The sequence below is a fragment of the Helianthus annuus genome, chromosome 9 (assembly GCF_002127325.2).
Source record: "Helianthus annuus cultivar XRQ/B chromosome 9, HanXRQr2.0-SUNRISE, whole genome shotgun sequence".
NCBI lineage: Eukaryota > Viridiplantae > Streptophyta > Magnoliopsida > Asterales > Asteraceae > Helianthus > Helianthus annuus.
The window spans coordinates 137,073,741-137,085,341 of record NC_035441.2 but is presented as its reverse complement, the minus strand read 5'-3'; positions in this window follow the sequence as shown (position 1 = coordinate 137,085,341).

The following is an 11,601-nucleotide window of genomic DNA, read 5'->3' as shown; positions in this document are numbered from 1 at the left end:
GATCAAAGGGCAAGAATGTTACAAGATCAGTTCAGTATTTATGTTCATTTCTAGCAATTTAAAAACCCTCATGAAAGAGCACATGTTACACATCGATTATGTAAAAGAAATACAAAAGAATGAGTTTAAAATAAAAAAAAATGAAAGATTAAAAAAATTGTTTTTTTTTATGTACAACTCTTTAATACAAGGGTTATAAGGGGGGAGGGGGTGGTTATCATTTGCAAAAATTCTATCACTCACAACACCCAATCAAGTTTCGCCATGTCATCAACCATTATTCCATCACTCACAACCTTTTTTAGTGGCAATAGTCATCACTCACCACCACACCCAACAATTTCCCCCCAACTAACAATTACCCTCACAACATAAAAACTATCACGCGTTAAAAAAATCACGGGAAAAATTCTCTACGCATTATAGATGATGGTGGCGGTGGTCTTGTACACTTCTCCACGCATTGTAAATTAAAGTTTATCACGGGAAAAATTCTTCCCACCCCCACTTTCCTAATTCGGTTAAAGTTTTATTGGGTTAATAATTGTTTAGTTTGAATTTTAAATAGAGGGTTAGGATAAATATAAGTTTATTATTTGGTTTATATAATTGGGTTTATGATTGGTTTATTATACTTAGGAGGTCCTTGTAATCATTTATTTGGCGTGTTACGTTTTATAACAGAAAGAGCAAGCGTGTTCGTTCGTGCTTTGTGTTTGACAAATGACCCGATTTTTCAACAATTTAAGTTTATAGAAAGAAATTAAGAATAATGATATTAAAAATGTGTAACTTCTTAACGAAGGAGTTACTAAATTCTATCTTACATCCTTTTCTGGATTATGTTTTCTTTTTACACCCTTTCATGAACGGTCAAAGAATAGAAGCCCAGCTACCCGGGGTAACCAACTAATGGTAAAAGGTGACCCTTACCTCCAGGGGCGGAACCAATGCCATTTGAGCCGTATGAAGTCCGTATGCATAGTGTATTTTTTATATTTTTTTTTTGGTTTTATACAAAAGATACCCCTAAAATAATACAAGGATACCCATAAACAACCCAAACTTATAAAACAAGGGAGTCCGATTGAAACAATAACCCAATTGATTAGATAAGCCCAACTAATAGATTAGCCCAAAAAAACACAAAAATACGTATGGCGGCATTCTTTCTGATCGTCGCTTAGATTCTAGAAGAAAACCAAACGTCACTGGTCATCCTTTACGCACTGGTCTCCTGTTTTGCTGCTGCCAATAACACTGGTTCGATAAAAGAATCCACAATCCTGTTGTTTGCTGCTGCGATAACATTGGTTCCGGCCGTTCCGCCCCTGCTTAGGTATTTGTTTTTTAAAGTAAAAGACGATGATGTGATTAAACGATTTCAAGCTATGAAAAAAAGAATAAATTTATTAGGTATTTATTTCACTTTAATTATTTATAGTCTTTTTTTAATATTTTTATTTATTATCGTTTTTAATATTGTTTGATTGCACAGTAAAAAAAATTGAGGATACCCCTGATTTAATGGGCTAGTTCCGCCACTGCTTACGTCCCCGATCGCATATAGCGTGGGGTAGCTCATGCCCACCATCTTCAGTTCTAGAGAAAACCGATCACCCGAAGGTTCACTGTAGTAAAACCTGGTTAGAATCGGATTCAAATTTTAACCAGTGACCTTAAACCCAAATCTTCACTTCCGGGAACTAAAGCTCATTGGCTCTTTTTCCATCCTTTTAACCAACTTTATTTTCATAGTTTAACTATTCATTTATCAGTCATTAATCACTCTCAATATTAATACGATGCAATGCATGAGGAAAGTGAGTTATTAAACTTTTTTATATATATTTTTGTAAAAATCCATTTTATATCATAAACCTCCTCGAGTATAAACGTTAGATGATTACATGAGAAAAATAATGTAATAATATTACGTAAACAAAGGTATTGATATTCATATCCAAAGTAATACTTAGAAATAGCAATTTTATATGCAAATCAATTAGTCACTATTTACATTTTATTTAAAAACATGTCTTTTGAGGAATTAGTCACTATTCACATATTATTTAAAAACATGCCTTTTGAGGCTTTGATCGCTTCCTCGATGGCTCCATCTAAAACATGCATACTACAAAACAAACAACACTAATTCCAAATATTTCTATTTGCACATGTTCTACGATATACCTTTTAGAATGATATTATAAAATATTGTTTACCTAATGTGTATACTGAACAGGATCTTTTCATCTTGTTTAAGAAAAAGAAAAAGCAAATCGTACGGGTGATTAGATTAAACTAAATTTACTAGGGTTTGAGTGTGGGTTTTGTACATGTATAGACAGACAATGGACCACCCTCATTGGGAAACCAATGCATGTGTTTGGTTTTAATTGCCGGCCGCGTTGTATATATAAACCTAGCAGCCACTCTTTGACAACTTTTTGTGTTCATCGAACATTTTATAAATCACGGTTATAATTACGCTATTCATTTTCATGTTTCTATGGCCTAAAAATTAGAAATCATATGCCAATATCAGTATGCTTTTTCTTAACCGCAAACTTTTTTTTTTCAATCTGAAATGTCGATCCAAGCACGTGATCACAACTTACGAGACTATATATATATATATAGTCTCGTAAGTTGTGATTTATATAGTCTCGTAAGTTGTGATCACGTGCTTGGATCGACATTTCAGATTGAAAAAAAAGTTTGCGGTTAAGAAACACCGTATATAGGGTAAGGATAGTTTAAAAAGGGCCTAAAGTGTGAGAATTGTATTATAACACTATATATAATACTGTATCACACCATATAAACACCGTATAACAATATGTAACACCATCTAATACCATATAACACTGTGTAACACTATATAACATTATATAACAAATATAACACTATACATCTATCATAGACATGCTATCAGAAAAAACTGTAGTGTTTTATTTGTTATTAATGTTATATAGTGTTACATAGTGTTATATGGTATCATATGGTGTTACATATTGTTATACGGTGTTTATATGGTGTTATATAGTATTATATATAGTGTTATAATACACTTCTCACACTTTGAGCACTTTTTACAGGATCCTCTACCTATATATATATATATATATATATATATATATATATATATATATATATATATATATATATATATAGGAGGGTTATCTTGAGAACACTAAATATTGCGAGAACCGTAAGAACGAATGAAAAAACCAATCAAACCCAATTTTTTTAATACAAAGCTCATTGTAATTAAGATACAATATCAAAAAAAGAATTTACAACATCAAATAATTCATTTCTCCTCACCATCGAGAGGAAGACGTTTGAGACGGGCATAAAAGACAAAAAGTTGTGGGGACCGAGGATTTATGACCGTTCAAAATAAATAAAAAAAATTTCAAATTCACCTTTTTATTCAAATTCAAATACTCACCACGTTTGATTTCGAAGAGAGAGAAGCAGGCGACTGTTTAAATTTTTAGGGTTTTTAGCTTAAGTAAGTTGGAGAAGTTGAAGATGAGATAGAGAGAGAAGCATAGTTGGTAGTTTTGTCTCATAGCAACAAAGAAAAAGTCATAAAACTCAATTTAATAAAATTCTTGAAGTCTAAATAGTAGTTCAAATTGCAAATTGAATTAATTAATTTCTTTGAAACTTGAAATGGAAGATTTAAAAAATATAAAAAGTGGAAGATTTAAAAAATAAAAAAAATAAAAAAGTGGTGGGGTAAGATCATCCTCCCATTTCTACTAAATTTGTGGGATGGACCATCCTCCTAAGGACGATGATGTGACACTTAAATGACGGATCATCCTCCAAGAGAGGACCATCCCTATACCATGTAGGAAGTTTATAATTGCTTTATATTTAACACTTTGTAAGCACCATATATATATATATATATAGGATTAGGATCAAGAGTGAACAACATCTTCATAGTGAACTGTGTGAACCAATCTTGGCCCTTGATCATTTTTTAGATCAAAAGGGTAGGATTGTCATTAGGTAATTTAATTTAATTTTTCATTTAATATTACTCCTAATAAAATTTTAATAATAAAAAATCAGTTACCAAGATTAATGTAACTGATCCCTACAAATTAGTAATTCCAGATCTTCTTCCTAATCATAATTCAAATCAATTTATCATCCATTGGTAATTCCAGATCTTCTGCCAAATCATAATTCAAACAAATTAATCATCCAATCTCATTCTAGTCATTCTAATCATCAAAGAATCACGTCGATCTTCTAGTGTTTTTTGTGATCACTCTTTTCTTCATTGAACTAGCAATTATTCATCCTTCTACTGTTGTAGATCTATGGTTCTTGGTATTCGTAATCCACTTTGAATTATTAATTATTTTTTTGAGATTTCTTTTCAAACATCACGGCCATTTTCCCTTTAATTCGATTGCAAATGAAAGTTGCACTTACATAACCATTGTTTATTTTTTTCTTTTGAAGTCACATCCCATCTATTAAATTTTTTCCACATAATACCACTTCTTTAAAATCTCGTTGCATGTCCATCATAAAAAGATTTGGTATGGGATAAAGAGAGTTTGTTCTTATTTACATTGGAAATATAATTTAGTTTTTACGAGTACATTCTTAGTAGTCTTTTATTACATCACCTGCTATTCCATATAGTAAAAATAAAAGATTTGGAAGTCATGACATCATATTTGACAAATATCATATTTTCGCCTTTTAACATATATGTATATGAAACATATGATGGTTCAGATCATGGTTTTACATATGATGGTTCAGATCAAGGTTTTATTAATGTATACATATGTACAATGCTGAATAATCATCTCAGAAACTTATTATACACATATGTACAAGGCTGAACAACCATCTCAGATACTTGTTATACACATACGTAAGATGTTGAACAACCATATCATTAAATTCTGATTAGAGGTATATTATAAATGTACATATATGTACATACGTTTCTAAACTGTAAATACATACAATACATATATGTACAATGCCGAATAACCAGCTCGGATCCTTGTTATACACATATGTACAATGCTGAACAACAATAGCATTAACTTCTAATTAGAGAATGTACATATGTGTACATACGTTTTTTAAATGTGAATACGAATAATACATATATGTATAGAAAGAAATAATATGTGAAAGTATATTATTCCAATATTAAATGTGTACTATCAACATTAAAGAAATGATATCTAATATGTGTAATGTTAAATTCGGACATTATAGAAATAATATCTAGTATGTGTAATATGGAAACTATTAAGTTTCCGGGTTTTAAATTAGTTCATTGTGTAATTACACAAATACCCTTATTCATTTGATTAAATAGTAAAAATTAATCAAATAATTACCATCTTACCATTCATTTAAAATCTCAAGATGATGAAAATCAAGTATCCAGATCAGTTCACACAGTTCACTCTTGGGAGGTTGTTCACTCTAGAACCCTACCCTATATATATATATATATATATATATATATATATATATATATATATATATATATATATATATATATATATATATATATATATAGCGCGTGCATGAGTTATCCGTTAAAAAACATAATGCATGATACATAATAAGGCTTTCAATAAGAAAAGAGTTATGGGTAGAATACAACGAGGAGCTTTGCTATTGAATCACATGGGACATTTTAACATTTAACCATTTTATAACCAACTAACTTTGTTTCAAGAGTTAATTGCCCGGATGTTTTCTATGGTTTTTTATTTTTCCACCTTTAGTTCCCACCTTTTCAAAATAACATATTTGTTCTTTGTTGTTTACTTACTTGTTACTCGCGTAGTCCCTAAAATGGATGGATGTTAATTTACTCAGTCAAATTTATGTGGAATTACTGAATTGCTCTTACTCATTTATTAAAAGAAATATAATTAAATTAAGTCATTTTAGTGGGGCCCACACCCACCACTACCCAATTTCTCCTCCACCCACACCTATTCACCTGCCACCATTCACCCATCACCGAAACCGTCGTTCACCGCTGCTGGCCGATTTGCCTCTGCAATTCTCTACCGGAATCTGATTCAAATCTCGTTATTCTACCAACCGAAACAAGAAGATCGAAATCGAGATCTAAAGGAGCCCTCTCCCCACTCCTATAGCTATGGGGAGGTGCGCTATTGATAGATAAAAAGCAAAGGTGGCACAGACAATGACGTCTCACATCCTGTGGTCTAATAGTAAAATGATATATTGAAATAAAAATAATTGACTTTCTTTTTAAGCTAACCTTTTTTAAACTAAAAAAGAAATATGAAGGGATAAAATAATAAAACGAAAATTTTATCTTGAACTTGCGTAGTGTGACACGTGATATTGTAATTAGTTATATATCATGTATAGATTTATTCCATTCAGCCTGCTATTTTTGCTTTAGTTCTATCACACTAAAAAGAAAAGAAAGTGTTATTGAGAGGGGTAAAATATGATGCTTTATTTCTTCATATTCTTCTTCTTTTTTATGAATATTTGTACCCCAATTCTCGAACATCGCTCCTGGAATAAAGGAGGCCTTCATTGACTATATTGTTGGTAGATTTTTGTACTTAACCCTCCCCCATGGAATTCTACAAAAGGAACATATGTTTTTAACTTTCTATCTGAACCCTCCCCCATGGAATTTCTACAAAAGGAACATATGTTTCTAACTTTCTATATATACTCGTCATGAATCATATATGAACGATAAAATTATAGAAAAAAGGTAATATAAAGGGATTTAGCTCTAATATTATTTTTGTGGATTGAAGAAACAAATGATATCTATTTTCATCCAAAGTTTGTTGTTGGCATGTAAAGTAAACTACGGATTAAATCAAATCAAACGAACAAAAGTTGAATTTCAAGTATTTTATGTTTTATATGATAAATTAAGGCTTTCATTTGTATAAATACTTAAAGATGATACAATTAAGAGACAATAGTGTAACAAACTTGCTTAAACCTTCTTAGTAGACACATAAGGGAAACTAATGAAATAAAACGAAAATTCAAAAAATAACAATCAACCAATAACCTAAGATACTGATGAATGCGTAATCTAAAGACCCTTTGATCAAAAGATCAACATCTAGAGAACACTAGACACATAACGAACTAGAAGACTCTAAGCTATCACCATGTCCTAAATAAAATGCAAATGAACCTCTAGGTATTTGCTCTGTTGATGAAAAACTAGATTAGATGCTAAATGCATGGCATCAAGATTGTTACTTCACAAAGTGGGAGGACAAGGAAGTGTAATGCATAAGTCGTGAAACAGAGACATAGTCCAACGAAGTTCAACATTAGTGTGAGCAAGGCACGTGCTCTGCCTCGGTGCTAGAAAAAGTAACAATGTGTATCCTAGAAAGTAACTCAACATGCCCAAACATGAGAAGGCATGGTGAAGATAGTCTCATGAAATGTGATGCTAGGTTGCAAATGGTTGTGGGTGAGTTAACTCAGAAGTCCCAGATGGAGTAAATGTGGGTGACACAAACATGAGAAAGCATGGTGAAGATAGTCTCATGAAATGTGACATGCTGAAAAGTATTGTGTTCTCATATAGTTAATGTCACACCCTCACCATCTGCGGAATTAACAGTGGTGACTTCATGTTAAAAGAGACCAAGGCAATAAAAGGTAATTTACTATTAACTATAATAGAAATTGCATCATTTTAGAATTCAAACAAACCAAAAAAAAGAAAATAAAAGTTGTCTTGTTTAATTTATATCTAAGGCATTCCTATATGATCTTGACTTTTCCCTAATTTTGAGCATGGTTACCTGAAACATGTAAAAAATATGTCAACTATAAGCAGGGCCGGGCGGCCCGAGCAACAGCCGAGGCCCAAAAGTTTTAAGGGGCCCAAAATTTTAAAAAATTCTTTAATATATATTATGCATCGATGTGGGCCTAGGGATATAATAGGGGCGCTAAAACAAAACACGGCAGTAGCAGCAACCATTCATCTCTGTTCTCTGATAATCAAGCGCAAAAAGCATGGATTCAACAGCAGCAACGACATCATTCTGATCATCTGTTCGTCACATTCATCTCTAAATTCGACATCAACAACAATCTGACTGACTAGGGTTTCGATTTCACATAAAAGGTAACTCAAACAGTCAAACTTATTATGTCTAACAATCCATAAGGAATTTTTATGATAAATTATGATTCCTTTGAGAAGAAACAAACGCCCAGCCCCAACTCCAATTCTAGAAATCATAGCTAAGGTTGAATGGTGGATGATCAAACTGTGGATTTTAAAGCCAATATGATACTGTTATTTTAGATTGAGGAAAACAAATAAATTAGTAAATGACCATAAATTAGTAAATTAGTAAATTATGTTATAAATGACCATTTTGATTCTATTTTTTAAATAGTAAAGTAATACTCTAATTAATCACATTTTTATTTGATCAATTTAGTGTGTATGCCATGTGTATGCTTGTTTAATTTGTTTGAGCGAGTTGTGTGGACATATAATAAATGTATGTATGTTCGATAAGGTCTAGTTGTGCAAAGTTGAATGCTTAAAACTTTGATGTTTATACTTTTGCAAGTCAAATTGAAACTTTGAATATTTTTGTCTAGAAATTATGCCTCTGGTTCCCAAATACAAATACTTATCCGGTAGTCAAAAACATAAAAAGAAGAAGCTAGAGGAGGACAAAAGAAAGGCCGACGAAGTAAAACAAAACCTCATACACAAGTTTTTCTCAAAACAACCTCAAAGTTCTAGTTCTAGTGCGGATGCTCATGTAGGTGAAGATGATAGTAATGTTATTGTGGATGAAGCTAACGTGGTTAAAGATGACGTTAGTTTAAATGTGGATGAAGCTAACTGTTAGGGCTGGATTTTTATCATACGTGATCCTTATACGTGATCCTAACCAATGATCCTTGTTTCTTTGGCAGACAGTGATCCTCAGGAGGACTTCAGGATCAGGATCATGGACCGTTACAGGATCCTCATGCTAACGGTTACCTTCGTTTAATACAATGTTATCTTGCAGGAACATCTAGCAGGATACGCTCTTAGCATCATAACCAAGGGACGCGTCTTCACAATTATGGCATTAGCTTAATCGGGGATAGACGTTGCAAAGGATATGGAAACTTAGCTTGATTTAAGGGCGGCAATTTAGGCTAGATTGTCTTTTATTTCTAAAGGGGTAATGAGCTGATTATTAGTCTTTTTACCTAAAATAGGTCACCTACACTTGTATATATACCACTCTTCCTCATTCGGAAGAACACAACACAATTCTCACACGCTTAGACACTCGAAACTATAGTGATCCTTGTACTCAGCTCATTATCATCCGAAGTTGTAACTATATTTTTCTTATATTGAAGTTGGTGATCGGTAGTTGCCATCACCCGAGGTTTTTTATGCCGGAGATCATACATTGATCAAGGGCTTTTTCCTCGTATAAATCATTGTGTCTTTGCATATTTCTCATAAAAGTGATCCTTTACTTTTTCTACAAACCAAGCATCATACCCCATTTACATAAAGTTTGGTTGCATTATCCTTGTGTGATTTTTGACCAAAACAGTTTGGCGCCCACCGTGGGGCAATTGGTGCTTCATTCATAAGAAAACCTTTTGTTCGAAATCATTTCAAAGAATTACATGGCTTCATCATTGAAAAACATGTCCACGGCGATGTCTGCAGTCACCTCGTCTCAAAACACTCTGCCTCCTCCACCGGCAGGATCCCAGAAGAATGCTGAGAAGAGACCAACTCCCACTAACTCTAAACCTCCATCTTCTTCTGCTATGAATTCTTATATTCCCAGTACTAGTGACGTATTTACTTTGATTTTGCAGATGAAGGATCGTATGCAGCGGCAGGATGAAACTAATGAAAGGATCCTCAGGGAAATTGGAGATCTCAAAAGACAAAAGAAAACGGCAGAGGATCATTCCCCACTGATGCCCAAATCCTTGAGCTTTGATACTCCAATGATCACTTCTCAGCCATCGGAAATTCCAGACGTGCAAATTATGGGAGAATCAAGAGGATTGCACCTCGGATCAACAGCAATGACTCAGGCATCAGGCTCACACTTTCAGCCGGCAGGATCCTATCCCCAGCATATGGGATCCTTCATGAATTCGGGAGCCTATCCGGGAGCACAGCAGTTTCAAGGATCCTACTTTGTTCCAGGATCATCCCAGGGAGGATCTTCCTTCGTTTCAGGATCATCCCAGATACCAGGATCCTTCCAGATACCAGGATCCTTCCAGATGCCAGGACCCCTAAAAAGTTTGCAAACAGGAAGTCTAGATGTCCATCAAGGGGACTTCATTCCAATGCAGACCATTGCTTCCACTGGTCCCTCCGTTGTTCCAGAATCCCAGCAATATGGATTCCCTAACTTGAACCCAATAGGAGGTAACATTTTAAATAATTATCCTACCACTAACCATGGATTCACGCAGGATACAGGTGTCAATCATGCTATGGCCAGGGAATTACAGAAACTAAAAGATATGATCTCAAGTGTTCCGGGGGTAGTCAAGCCTATCCCGGAGATTGCAGATGGAAGCCACAAGGTATCTCGCTTTGCACCACCAATTTGTGATGCAGAGGTACCCAAAAGGTTCCATATCCCTACTATGAAGCTGTATGATGGTACGACGGATCCAGAGGAGCACATAGCACAATACAGGGAGAGGATGGAGATCAATCCTATCCCAGAAAAGTTGAAGGAAGCATGCCTATGTAAAGGATTTGGATCCACTCTTACTGGATCAGCTCTTAAGTGGCTGCTAAGTCTTCCCCCCTACTCTATTACTTCATTTGCTAATTTAGTTAATTTATTCAATAACCAATTCTCTTGTAGTAGAAAATTTGAAAGATTAACTAGTGATTTGTACAGGATAACTCAAAATCATAATGAATCATTAAGGGATTATATAACTAAATTTAGTAAAGAATCCTTGGACATTCCCAACTTGGATATGGCTACGGCTGTTGAAGCCTTCAAAATGGGACTGCTTAAGGATTCATTATTCTATGATGATCTTGTTATGACACCATGCAGGAATCTAGATGAAGTAAGAACTCGAGCACTCAGGTTCATCCGGCTAGAGGATGACAAGAGGATCCAGGAGAGACAAGTAGGATCCTCAAAACAGGAGAAGCAAGGATCCTCCTTCAAGAACAACAAATTCAAATCCTACCATAGAAATGAGAACCAGAATGTGCATGCTGTTGACCAAGAAGAGGATGATGAAGATTATCCTCCAATCTCAGAATATTGTTATTCCGTTGATAATCATGAACTAATCCTTGCAATGCAGAATCTAGGTGAAAAAGCTAGGTGGCCCAGGAAGAATGATAAACCATCCGGGACTAAAGAGAAGTCAAAATGGTGTGCATACCATGAGGATTTCGGGCATCTGACTGAAGAATGCATAGCTTTAAGAAAAGAGATTGGATATCTGTTAAGCAAGGGGCACCTAAAAGAATTGTTGGGAAGAAAAAAGCAGAGGACTCAGGATCCTGAAAGGATCCCTGAAAAG